Source organism: Desmodus rotundus, chromosome 6 (genome assembly GCF_022682495.2).
Source record: "Desmodus rotundus isolate HL8 chromosome 6, HLdesRot8A.1, whole genome shotgun sequence".
NCBI classification, from domain to species: Eukaryota; Metazoa; Chordata; class Mammalia; order Chiroptera; family Phyllostomidae; genus Desmodus; species Desmodus rotundus.
In genome coordinates, this window is record NC_071392.1 from 101,612,486 (window position 1) to 101,626,136 (window position 13,651).

Genomic DNA, 13,651 nt, shown 5'->3' on the forward strand with positions numbered 1-13,651 from the left:
TCTCTCTACTGCCTCACGTGACTCCCGCCACTGCCCTCCCTGCTGCGCCTCAACCCTCCACCGCAGCTCCTGCCTCAGGGCCTTTGCACACACTGTTGCCTCTGCCCAGAACCTCTCAGCCCACCTCTTCCCCGGGGCTGGGTCCTTGTCACCCTCTGTCCCCCCTCCTCAGAAGGGCCCTCTTGGACACCACCCTCTATGTAATAGTCCTTCCCTCTCCCTACGGTCACATTTAGCACACTCTGAAACGATCTTGCTTGTCTATTGGTTTTCTTGTTTATTGTCCACTTTCTCCACAAGGCTGTCACTCCTAAGGACCCAGCACGTCTTTGCTGTATGTCCCGCACCAAGGACAGGGTCTGGCACAGAGTAGGGGCTCAGGAAGTACTTGCTCAACGACTCCATGTGTGGCCCTTTTCAAATGCCCCTCAACACCGCTCTGAATAAAATACGAATCCATGTAAAGGCATTCTCGCCGTCCTAGTGACTTTTGGCCTCATCTGTTTTCTCCGTCAATGTTTAAAACACTGTTTTCAGATGTAACAAGGCGGTAAGGCATCACTTACACCAGGTGCACAAGGATTTAGGAGGGCCCGAAATCGAGGCAGGGGGTTCCTGATGACAGCAGCCACCGGGGACAGCAGGGGGTCTTGAAGAACAGGGCCACGGAGAGGGCCACTTGGGGGAGTGGCGCTCTGTCTCTCTGGGCCTCAGGTCCACACCTGCAAAGTGGGGCTCACCACAACTTCCCTCACAGAAGGGGGCCTTCGGGGCTGGGCCGCTCTGTCGTGAGGCCATCCTGTGCACTGTAGGAGGCTGGGCAGCCTCCCTGGCCTCCTCCCGCCAGACAGCAGTAGCATCTCCCCAGTGGGACAACCCAAGGTGTCTCCGGATATAGCCTACTATCTCCTGAGGGACAAAATCGCCCTTGGCTGCCTCGTAGGGCCATCCTGGGGGTTGAAGCAGGTGATGGGGGCTGAGCTCCTGCCCCCAGCTCAGCCCTCGGCAGCTGCTCAGGAAGTGGGAGCTGCTGTCCCGTTAGGAGGGCAGCAGCTTGGAATCCTGGCTCCGCCACTTGTTAGCAGGGGGCCTTGGGCAGGTGACTAGCTCTCGGAGCCTCAGTGTCTTCATCTGTACAATGCTATAATAACAGCGCTCACTCTCTTGGGGCTGTCGCCGGAGGATTGAGGACCCTCCCTGTACACAGGGAGTGCTCAATAAATGGGAACTCTGAGGATGAGGATGATGAAGACTCTATGAAATAGTGGGAGCAAATGAAAGGATGCTTTGCAAGTGCTACCCGGAGTCTCCAGAATGTGTGCCCCTGTTCGAGGTGGGGGGGCACGCCGGCACAACAACCCCCAACCGGGAGGGCAGCTGGCTCAGCCCCTCGGCCCTGCTGGGCCATTTAATAATTAAGCTCGATAAGGGACGATGAGGCTGGAGGCCAGCAATGACCAGGGCCTGGCCTTGTTTGGCTTTGGTGACGCGATGGCCCTGGGATCACGGCCTTCTTGAGCCCATAAACAGGGGGGTGGGCCCCGAGACAGGCAAGGCCAGGCCAAGGTCTGTGCCCGTGGCCTCGTGCTGCCTGCTGCAGGGGGTGGGGTTGGGGGCACTTGGCAGCTGCTCAGGGGGGAGTGCTGGGGGACAGAGCCTTTTTGCATGGAGTCAGTCCCCACCTATGCTCACCTCCAGTTTACTGAGCACTTACTACGGGAGGGAGGGCTCTGCCAGAGCTCGGCAGAGAGACTGACTCCCACCAGCCCCAGCATGAAGGGGGCGCTCTGTCCTCTCCCCATGTGAGTGACGAGGGCTGCTGTTGGCCAGGTAAGGAAGGGATCACGGGACCTGCGGCTGAGTCACCAGGCCTGAGAAGGCACAGTCCCATCCCAGCCCAGGTCTGGGGTCTCCCAAGCTTGCACGTAACCCCCCGCCTCGCCCAAGGTCCCTCCACCTCTTTCCCTGTTGTTCCTCCAATATCTCCTCTCTGGCACTTTCTCTCTTCCTGGTTTTCTCTGAGCAACTTTTTGTTTGTTTTTCCTTTCTCCGTGTCTCTCAATTTTTGCCTCAGTTTCTCTTTTTCACTGTCTCCCTCTTTTTGTTTTTCTGCTTCCTTCTCGGTTCCCTTGTTTCTCTTCTTCCCTTCCCCCTTCTCTCTCTCTGTTTTTCTCTCTCCTTTTCTCCCCCCTTCGCCTGTCTCCCTCGGACCGCCCCGCCGGCCGCCCCGTCTCCCTGCAGCCAGCCCTTGTCCTGACGCCAGCACATTATGTCCCTGGTCAGACCCTGACGTCAGGCAGGGCCTGGCAGGTGGCCACGGGCAGCTGCCGGGCAGGCGGAGGGAGGGCACGCCTTCCCAGTCTCCACTGGGGTGGCGGCCTGCCCAGCCTCGCAGCTCACAGCTCGGGGCTTCAGTTTTCCTGGCCTGGCCTCAGCTGGCTGGAGAGTGGCCGGCACTTGATGACCCCCAGGCCTGTGAGCCTAGGGCTGCAGGTCACTCACCTCTCCCTCCTCTCCACCCTGATCCCACAAGACCTAGCTCCTGCCTGGTCTCAGAGGGGAGACGGTACAGACAGGGGACAAGACCTGGAGCCAAGTTCTGACTGTGTGACCTTGGGCCTCATCTCTCTGTCAGACAAGGCCATCGAGGCACCTGCCTTTCAGGTCTGCGGGGTTGGGGGGGGGGGGTCACCTCTAACAGGAGGCCTAGCCCACCGCAGGAGCTCAGTGTCCTCACAGGGTCCCAACCGGCAGTCCTCAACGGGCAGAGGCTCTGAGGGGCACAGGAGTCCTGGCGACACCGGACTGGGGGGCACAGCTTCTGTTTAGAGGGCAGGGCCGTGCAGGGCCTTGCCGAGGGCAGGGGCAAGGAACAGTGAGGGTGCGCCTCACCCAAAACATAAACAGTGTCCCTGCCGAGGAACCCTCCCCAAGCCCGGCTGGTCTCAGGCCCCATCTGAGCTTGAATAAGTGGTTAAAAAAATGTAACATTTCTTGTTTGGTCTGTTTGCTTTTCTCTCCCCACTGGGCTCCCCCCATTTTCAACACCATGCAGTTTTTTTTTTGAAAGACAGTTTGAAAGGCACCTGAGCATCCTGGTTTAAAGACAGACATTGGGGTCAGACCAACTTGGGTCGAGTCCAGCTGGTGGCTTCACCTGCTGAGCCTCTGTTTCCTCATCTGTCGCATGGGGACAACTAACATCCAGGCCTCCGAAGGCTGTTGGGAAGATTAAGGCACACAATATGTGTAGAGCACAGTAGGCTCTTCTCTCTTCTTTTTCATTCTTCTCATTTCAGATATAGGAGCTACAGAAAAGCAAGAAGAAGAAAATAAGGTCGCCCAGAGAGAACCACCCGAAAATTTTCGTGGAAATTCAGCTCAGTTAACAGATATTTATGTAGCGATCCGATCGTTGCTTGCTTTTCCAATTTTCTTAAAATGAAATCCAACTTGAAGTTTCACTTAACAAATACCTTTGCTTATTTTATTATCATCGGTTTTTAATACACGCACACTCAAAACGGGCACCCAGGGCGAAGCCAGGCCCCTCCCACCCCCGCCTCTGGCCCCCTTCCTGGAAGCCCATGCAGGGAGCAGTTTCTTGCGGGCCCTTCCTTTCTTTCCCAGCGTTAAATCATCTTTGGACACATGATTTCCAACCCCTCCACTCATGTTGGTTTTGTTTGTGTTTTTAATTTACTCAATTATAAAGCATGACATTAAAAAAAAAAGTTAGGACAGACGATCCCCACGAAGGGGAACAGCAGGAGAGCGGGGCCACCTGAAATCTCGCGGCCCCTCTAACAGTGCAGCAGAGCCTCGCGGCCTGTCTCCGCCTCTTCACTCTTCACGTGGGTGCCCATTCCTGAAGCTCCGGGTATCCTTTCTTCTCAACACCGGCCAAAAGTCACAGCGATGTTTGTGCGCTGGCCTGATCGCCGTCTGTCGTCCCCCGTGGCACGGTGCGTCCCAGGGGGCAGGAGCGGCCATGCTTGTGTCTCCACTCCCAGCCCAGTGCCGCACACAGTAGGCCTGTGACGAATATTTTCCAAATGAATGAATGAACGAGTGCATTTCCAACAGGAATTGCACAATATGTCACTCTATCCTGTGACCTATTTTTTTTTTTTCGATTTTCGCTGCACGTATCGGCGGCCTCTCTCCACATGTCTAGCTAGGCAGCAAATCTTCATTTTTCATGTCTGCGCAGAGGCACCACAATAAACGTCTTTTTGATGCTGGCCAGAAGCGCCTGCCCCTGCCTGGGAAATTCTTCTTCAAACCAGATCTGTTAACAGATTCCACATGATCTGCCCTTGCCCCAGCCCTTCGGCCATTTACTTTCAGCCTGACACTTCCCTGGGTTCGCGGGCCCATTGTTTTCTGGGACAAGTCAAGATTTACTGTCTGTCCCTGACATCATGTTTTTTCCAGAGAAGCTTAAGAGCAAAGAACTCATCCCCCCCCCCACCCCTGCCCCACTGTTTCCGCCAGTTAAGGGTTCTGTGCAGTGGCTGAAGTCGGGAATCACGGTGTAACCCTTGCCGCCCTGGCTGCTTTGTCGCAGAAAGTGCATGCCGGGCCCATTCCTACCTCAGGGCCTTTGCACTGGTTGTTTCTCTGCCTGGAATACCCTTCTCTTGGGGACCTACTTGGCTTACCTACTTCCGGTTTCTACTTAAATGTCACCTTCTCAGACAGGAATTCCTCAAACATTTTTTTTTACATTAGCATTTCTATGTCACTTATCTAGTTTTACATTATTTTTAATCCTCACCCGAAGATATGTTTTTAAAATTGATTTGAGAGAGAGTGAGAGAGAGAGAGGGAGGGAAACAACGATGTGAAAGAGAAACATCAATTGGTTGCTTCCTATGTGTGCCCTGACTAGGGATCGAACCCACAGCCTAGGTCTATGCCCTCACCGGGGATCGAACCCACAACCTTTAGGTCTATGGGACAACATTCCAACCAACTGACTTACATTTCTTCATAAAACATTTCCTTGTACCTAAGACCATACTCATTGCATTATGTTATGTTACATTAACACTTGGGGGTTCTCTCATTTATTGTCCATCTCCCCCGCGATGAGGGCAGGAGCTTGGTTTGCTTTCCTTCCACAGTATCCTCAGCACCTAAAACAGGGCCTGGAGTATCGCAGGTGCTCAGGAAGTATCGGTTGAATCAGTCAGTGCTAGTTCCTGGATTCTAAGGTTCCTTCTGAGGCTGTGGATGGACTGCTATCATTCACGTATTCCTTCAAGATTCATCTATGGAGCACCTACTGTGTGCTAGGGCCCGTCGGGGTACCAGGAGTACTGCAGTACATCAGGCAGGCAGGCCCCCTGCTGAAGGCTGGGGTCAGCGGTCTGGGAGACACGCCTGCATCAGACAGTGGCATCCAGGTTGACTTGCCAGCTGTGGATGGTGCGGGGAGCACAGGGTTTAGGGCCCGAGGGATGTGGGTTCCCAGCTCTAACTCAGCATGTGCAGAGCTGGGTAAACTGCAAGGATGGCACAAACAAGAATGAGGTCCTTGTCATTTTCATTTCTACTTGCTGTTTTTTCACCGTAAGTGAAGGAAAAATAAAAAAGCGAGGCCAGAAACCTTTTTGTCTTTCTCCCCCAAGCCCAGCAGGTCTCTGCTTGTAGCGCTAAGCTTTGCCTTACTTTCCGGCTGCTCCGTACATTGCATAACTCCTTCCAGAAACTTCCTACCTTAGTAGCTATACCTTCCCCAGGAAGACGCCAGAAAACTTGCTTTCCCAGACTCCCTTGCAGCTTGGTGCAAGCTTGGGACTTGGGCTTCACCAGTCAGACATGCCTGCTAGAGACAAGAAGCACAGGACAAGAGGCATGGAGGGGAATGGCTCTGGCCCTAGGCAGAGCAGTGGGAGGGACCCCCAGGGAGAAAGCAGGCGCAGTGGGGCAGCTCGTCCACAAATCCTGGGCCTCACTCTATGACCCACCCAATAACCTTGAATAAACTCCTTCTCTGGGGAAGCTAGCCAGAGGGGTAGAGTCTATTGCTGGCAGCTCGGCCCTCCTGACTGACAATAGATCATTCTAGGTTCCTCGCAGTCATGGTCAATGATTTCTCATCTTTTATTCAAGAACTATTGGAAAATGACTATCTGTGACTTATTTTTGGCCACTGGAGGCAATGATTTTGAATGCTAGAATTGTTACCCTGGCCCCACAATGGAGCCCCACTTCCCCTGCTTGGGGGAGGGGGAACGCAGGTCAGCTGAACCATTTTGGAAAGCAGTTAGGTCACAGGTATTAACAGGTATTAAGAACGCTCATGTTCTTTGACCCCCGAATTCCTCTTCTGGAATTCTGTACTGAGGAAATAGTAAAAATACTGAGAATGCACAAAGATGTTCACTACAGAATTATTTCAAGTAGTGAGGAGTCGGAAGCTACCTAAATGTCCAATGACCAGGGAGTGGTTGAATTCATTAAGTGATAATTCTTAAAAGAACATTAGAGTTGAGTCCTCTAGCAAAATAGTAGTGCAATGCTCAGGATTAGGTTCATCTTTGAGTGACTGAAAAAACAATAACAGGGGCTTAAGTGAAATAGAAGTTTGTTTCTCTCTTATAGTAAAGAAGTGCGGAGGTGGCAGTCCAGGGCTAGCAGGGTGACTTCATAAACTAATCGGGGATTCAGGTTCCTTTGCTCTTGTTGCTCCACTATAGCCCAAGGTAGCCACTCAGATTTTCACCATTACATCTGCATTCCAATCAGCAAGGAGGATGGAAAGAAGAGGAGGTATCCAAGGACACTACTTGGAATTTACTTCCATTTCATTGGCCAGAATTTTGTCACATGAACACACCTAGCTGCAAGAGAGTCTAGGAAATGTAGTTTCTTTTTTCTGGGTGAACACATGCCCAACCAAATGGGTATGGGATTTCTATTACTAAAGGAGAGGGAGAGATGATAGAATTGGGGAGAAACTGGGGTCTCTGCCACAATAGGCAACAATTAAAAATAATGTCAAAGAGGATTTCATAATAACATGAAAACTGATCTTGTATAGTTTGGGAAAAGTAGGATTTGAAATTGTATATGAACTGTGATTGCTGAACGGTGTAACAAAATTTCAAAGCAGAGAAAGGTACTCAGAGGACAAAGCTGCTAGAAAGTTGGCCTGGGTGGGCAGTCCAATGCCAAATTTCTTTTTTTTCTTTTTGCTCCATTATTTTCCAAATTGTCAGTAATTGAGCAAACTTAACTTCCCAAAAGAAAGAATCTCTGTTCAGATTATAGAATCTGCTTGGGTATAACACATGCTGTGCAATTTCTGTCCCCAATTGTGCCAAGGCAGCTAGATGGGGAAAGAAAAAAATGAAATGAACTCCAGTCTCAGACAACATGACTGAATGAAATCCAAGCAACCCACAGAAAGCGACTAGACACAGAGGGACCAGGGACTTATCACAGGTTCAAGTCTCAGCTTTGCTAAGATGCCAGCTCTATGACCTCGGACCAACCACTGAGCTCCCTGTTCCTGTATCTGTACAGCGGAAGGACAGACAGCAGAGTGTCCACCTCCAGGTGCAAGGAAGGCTGGGAGGAGGTGGCTCGGATAAAACGCATGCGCAGAGCAAGCTCTAAACCAGAGGTCCTCAGAAGGCGGCGATTTTGTCCCCCAGGGGATATTTGGCCCCAATGTCTGGGGACACTTTTGGTTGTCAGCTGGGGAAGGGGGTGTGCTACTGACATCCAGTGGACGGAGGCCAGGACAGAGCGTCGTACCCCCAAACACACGTGCTTGCCAAAAAGTTACCTGGTCCCGAAAGTCAATAGCTCTGTGCTGAGAAAACCCGCTCTGCAGACCCTCAGTTGTTACCATGATCAGGCTTGTTTCCCGGCTTTTGCTGTCAGGAGCAGCGCAGCAGTGGTCAGCTGGTCGCTCATCTGTGGACACATGTGCTTGTGCAGAAGGTATTTGTAGAGTCGCTTCGGTACCCTGCTCTGCACTCGTCGGCTGTGGCCTCCCGCATGCCCCCAAGGGGTCTCCTTCAGCTGGTCCCAAGCTCTTACCCAGCAGGTTGGAAGCATGTCTGTGCCCCAGGGAGCTGTGAGCAGGGGCAGGATGGCCACTTCACATGACACTCTGCAGTGCGGACGGCCTGAGGGGCACTCTGCTTAGGTCATTCCATTCTCCTGCAGCCCCCTGGGGCAGGTGCTGCCATCGCCCCCTGTCACAGATGGGGAAACAGGCTGTGAGGCAACGTTTCAAGCCAGGTTAGGCCCTGGGGAACAACGACGAAGATGACAAGGTCCTTGGGCTCCCATCCTGGCAGGAGACAGAACCCAAGCAGGAAGTGCGTGTTCAATCACCATTTCGTTCATTCGGCACATGTGCTGATGCTTCCCACAGGCCTGGGCCCTGGGGACACCGAGACACAAAGGCCTTGGCCTTAACCCCAGCAGTGCAGCCCCGAGGAGGAAGAAGGCCAGTGCAGAGGTTCAGCAGAATGTTGTATGGGCTGTGACTAGGGAGAGGGCAGGGCTTTGTAGCAGTGACGAAGGGGCCATGGGAGCCTTTAGGAGGGGGAGGGGCCTGGCCTAAGCCTGAAGGATCAGGTGGGGTCTGCCCTACCCCCCACCCAGGATCCCCACGTCCTTTTTGCCTTCCTTCCCTTCCAGAGTGTGAAGGTCAGATTCAGGGCCCCCCAAAACATCTCCTCCCTCCCAGCCAGCCAGCACTTTTGAAGCTAGAGCTCAAACCCTCTCTCAAGGCAAGGCCCTGGGCAGCTGGCCGGCCAAACCTTGGAGACAGTCCCACAGTGACCAAGGTCCGCTGGTGACATTGAGGTTGTTTGTACAAATGTGCTCCACTTTTCCAGGCAGTCTTGTTCACAGGAAAAAAAAAAAAACACTGCTGATAGACTTATGGTGGGAGCAGAGGCGTGGCTAAGAATGTCTACCACGCATAGCATCCTGGGGAATGGAGACACTGGGGCCAGTGGGAGGGGGCAGCAGGAAAGGCAGAGGCTCAGCTGGAGATGCTCCTCAGAGGCTTTGGGAAGGACTCTGGTTTGATTCGAATGGGGAGCCTTTGAGCTGGGTTCAAGTAGATGAAAATATAAGGTTCAAAACCTCCAGATGGTTAGCGATGAACTCATTTGCTTATTCATTCATTCAACCAATCTCTGAGCACCTACTCTGTTCCAGGCACTGTTCCAGGCACTGGGAAAGCAAGGGTATAGACTCTGCCTTCCTTGGAGCAGAGGGGATACAGACCCTAAATCAAATAATCACACAATGAAACAGACTGCGATAAGCGCTATCAAGGAAGGCTTCTTTAAGGTGGCACATAAACAGCTGGTCTAACACTTCATTCAGCCAATGAGTATTGAGCACAGTGTCAGGCACTGCGCTGGGTACAGGGATGCAGGGTGAGCAAGACAGACCCAATCCCTGCCTTCAAGGAGCTGACATTCCAGTGGAGGTGACAAATCTACAAACAATCAATAGTACAGTGAGATAAATGCAGCTGGGGTATGGAGAGGGGCTATGGAAGCAGGGAGGGCTTCCTGGAGGAAGGGAATGAGCAGGAGTTAGGTGAGGAATTGTGCATGGAAATAGAGGGCGGGGACAGGTGGGGTATCTCTGATTATCTGCTGGGCTGGGGAAGGAGTGGTAGGAGAAGGTGCTGTAGCCTTGGGAGAAGGTCAAGAGCCATTGGAAGGAAACCCAAAGGTGTGGACGCTGCCCTTGGAGGGGCCCCAGAGGGCAGGGTATACCTGCAGGGCTCCCCCGCCTCTCCGTGCCTCTCTGTCTGGCTGTCTCCTCTTTTGGTGTCCTCATTACCTGCCTCACTTGGTCTCTGTCAGAGTCTGACAGCCTCTCAGAGTCTCTCACTGTCTCTCTCTGCCTCTCAGTTTCTCTTTCTCTGACTCCCTTTCTCGGCTCTGGTCATCTTCATGAGATGTCAGTAAGAGACAAGGATACTAGGAAAAACCCCGGGTGGGTGGGCAGGAAGCGAGGTCAGGGGCACAGGGACAGCTGAGCGCAGGGACAGGCGGTGACTAAATGTTCTGTTTTGGAAAGACAGCTCTGGTCAGGGGCGAAGGTGGCTGACCACGAAACCCGATAACCTGGCCAAGCTCTGCTCTAGCCAGCCCTGTAGCCAGCAGCCCCATGACCCATGGACGCGGAACAGGATTTTTCCATGGGGGGAGGGGGCGGGGGTAAAATGGTCCATGGCAGCTTCTCCTCTAGAGAGTGGGACCAACAGGAAGGGAAGGAAATAAAGGAACAGCGGACTCTCAGGGAGCCTCAGTGTGGTGCAGAAAAGGAAAGCCTTGCTTATCTCTACATGCTTTCCAAAGGTTTAACAACTTACAAAGCACGTCTGTGTGCCAGGCACAGTGCCTCGTAGTCATTGCTAGGCCTCGCAAGCGGAGCGGGGTGGTTTCAGACCATGGACACTGGAGCCAGACCACCAGGGTCTGCATCCTCGTTTTGTAAATAACTAGCTCCGTGACCTTGCATAACTTGCTTAACCTCTCTCTTCATGCACAAAATGGGAAGGCATAGCACCTGCCTCATGCATCTGAGGTCAAGGTTAATGTTAGCTCGTACCTGTCAAGGGCCTGGACTGATGCACGGCACAGAATAAGGGCTCAACACAATTCCAACTATTATCATTTCGGTCTTGTGATTGAGGAACTAACGCTAAGGGAGGCAGGGGGAGTCAAGTTCAAACCCTGTTTCACCACTTCCTAGCTCAGTGATCTTGGTCAAGTTTCCTAACCTCTCTGAGTGTCCATTTCCTACTGCCAGTGAAGATGTCTTAGTACTCACCTGAACACGTGGTTGAGAGGTTCTGTATACATGTAGATAGAAGGCACTGGCCTCACCGTGTGAAAATAGGTCCCAAAGAAGTTCATTCCGTTTTTTTCCCATGTGTCCCACAGGCTCTGGGTCCCCAGAACAGCTAGGACACGCTGGGTCCTGTGCTCTTCCTGTCCTGGAAGACAGCACTGAGCAGTTGAAGACAGCGGGAGCCCCCTTGGCCCTCAGCTTTGGCTGTGACAACAGCCTTCTGATTCAGGCATTATTGACCCATTTCACAGAGGTGGAAACTGGGGTTTGGGGAGGCTAAACCCAAGGCAAAGGGTTCAGGAGCACCTCATGGTCTGAGCTGCTCTTGACCTGAAGTCCGAAGACAAAGCCACCTATGCTTCCTATGCCGTCAGAGGCTTCTAGAACCTCTGCCTCTCTCACATGCTCAGCTGCATGCTCCCGCCTCAGTATCCCCAGCGCCTGCCCTAGAGCTGGCGTCAGAAATGTGGGTCGTACTGGGCAGAATCCACAAGCCCAAAGAGCTGCGCTGTTCTTAAATTACCTCTTCCACCCTCAGCCTGCTTCCGTACCCTGTGCCGGCCAGCTGGAAGACCACTCGTCTTGGCCACCAAACTCACTGCCAAGGCAAGAAGCAGGGGACGAGCACAGGCAGTGGGGATGAAGGGACGGGATGACATCTGGAGCCCCACAACCCCGGGTTCTCATGCCTAGCTGTGACTTCAGACATAGGCACTTCTCTCTGAGCCTCAGTTTCCTCATTTGTGGAATGGGTGCAGTCATCGCCCTATCCACCCCTTCTCCAGAATGGAGAGAGCATGGTACAGCCCTGGGCAAGGGGAAGGTGCTCAGAAAATGACAACTGTCCCTACTGTGTGAGCCCTCTCCCTCTATCCCAGTCCCACAAGCCCAGTTTGGCCCCTCACGGTCAACGGTGAGCTTCTCATGAGACAGTGCAGCAGTTAAGAGCATGAGTCCTAGTCTTGACTGTCTGGGGTCAAATCCTGCCTTTGCCACTTAGCTGTGTGACCCCTGGTCAAGTGACTTAACCTCTCTGGGCCCTAGTGTTCCCATCGTTCGTAAGACAGATGTAATAATAGTTCCCTTATTTTGAAGTGTGGTGGTCAAAGGAGCTCACACAGGCCAGGCACACGGTGAGGGCTGCAGAAGTGTCTGCTGGTCTTCAGGCACTGGGGAGAGAGGGCCTGGTGGCTTCTGTGCAATTTACCAGGGACTTGGGGCCAAGGATGAAGTGGGAGACCTGGGGAGAAACCCCGATCTGAACTGGGGGAGGGGGATTTCAGAAAGCCAGGCCCACCGTATTGGGGAAGGGCCTTGAGCAGGTCCACCTGGGGCTGGGGAAGGGCTGCTCCACAGCCGCCCACCTGTGGGAGCCTGCACAGAGCCTGGGCACCTCCCAGAGGTGGATGCTCCCTCCTTCCGGTTGCTCCTCCTAGAACCCAGAGTCACCCACCTGCAGTCCCGCAGTGCGTCCTGCCAGCTCCCCCTTCGAATCAAGCGCGCTGAGTATATGCTGACAGACTTCTCCCTACCTCCCACCTCTGCAGCCCCCGCCTGAGCCCCATCACCATGGTCCTTTGCCTGGACCACTGCAGGCGCCTCCTCTTCGCTTGTCCCCCTTCCCTCTTCGCTCCTGACAGTCCATTTTCCACACACAGCCAGATGGGTTCTCTCAGAACCTAGACCAGACCCTGCTCTCCTCTGGCCAGGACCTTCTATGGCTCCCACCTATGCCAGAAAAAAGCCCGGCTCCTCCCAATGGTGTGCAAGGCTCTGCAGGTCAAACCCCTCTTCTCCACCCTTGCTTCCTCCCAGGCTGCCCCTCGCTCGCTCCTGCTGCCCAGCCCTGCTGGCCTCCTCACCACCCTCACAGAATCCAGCCTCGGGGCCTTCGCACTTAGAGTTTCCTCTGCCAGGAATGCTCTTCCTCCAGTGATCCCCATTGCTCAATCCCTCAGGCCTTTCAAGTCCGTCCTCAAATATTTGCTTGACAAGGTCTCCCCTGGCTCCTGCATTTAGATCGGTGCCTCTCTAAGACTCTCCATCTGCCTTCTGGTGTATTTGTCTCCACGGTACTTACTGCCATCTGAAACACAATATATTTAATTTACCTCTTAATGTTTGTCTACCTCCCCGCCCCCGGCTCCCAAATGTCAGCTCCACGAGCTTCCTACTGGGAAGCCAGAGGGAGGAGCAGGTTTTGGACGAGTTCGGTGAGAGTTGCTTCTGAGACCCAGACCGGGCTAAGACCCAGACCTCGGGGCCTCGGGACCCAGCAGGGTGAAGCCCCTGACTTCTTGGCACTTCGGTCTCATAGATTTGAATGCCAGTGCTGCCATGAATTTCCCAAGACACTTTGACCCAGGGAGCGGCAGCACCCCCGGCCTCAGTTTCCCCACCCTGTAAATGGGGTGACAATCCCTCTCTCCCAAGGCTCAATGAGCTGATGCCTCTGAAGTGCCTGGTACTCAGTAGGCGCCCGGGCAGAGTTTGTTCCTCCCCTGGCCAGCCCCCGGGCTGGCTGTCCCCCAGGAGACAGCACTGTGAACCTTATTTTTAACTGTGGCTCCAGTGGACTGGCCAGCGGCTCTGAAGGCCATAGGAAGACCACCAGTGGAGCCACATCCCGGATCAAGACGCCCATTGACCACGGCGTGAAAACACCAGGGGAGGCCGCCCTGTGTCCGTGCTTTGCCTGGTAACCCTTTGTGCGAAAATATGTCTTGTCACCCGATGCTGTTTATAAACTTAGTGCTGACCTTTCCCAAGCAGGGTAGTGGGGGAGGGGCTGCCGCCCAGC

General features: G+C 53.5%; 1 long non-coding RNA gene across 3 annotated transcripts; it reads right to left on the minus strand.

Annotated features, from left to right (window-relative positions):
* Positions 1 to 3,680: 3,680 nt before the first annotated feature.
* Positions 3,681 to 12,563, minus strand: LOC123479671 (uncharacterized). Of its 3 annotated transcripts, none has more exons than XR_008427179.1 (2): positions 7,802 to 12,563; positions 3,681 to 4,035 (listed from the first exon to the last, which is right to left on the minus strand). It is a non-coding gene; the product is annotated as an uncharacterized lncRNA (long non-coding RNA). The 3 variants fall into 3 exon arrangements; XR_008427180.1 differs by having other exon boundaries at positions 5,725 to 12,563; XR_008427178.1 differs by having other exon boundaries at positions 5,292 to 12,563.
* Between the last annotated feature and the right edge of the window lie 1,088 nt (positions 12,564 to 13,651).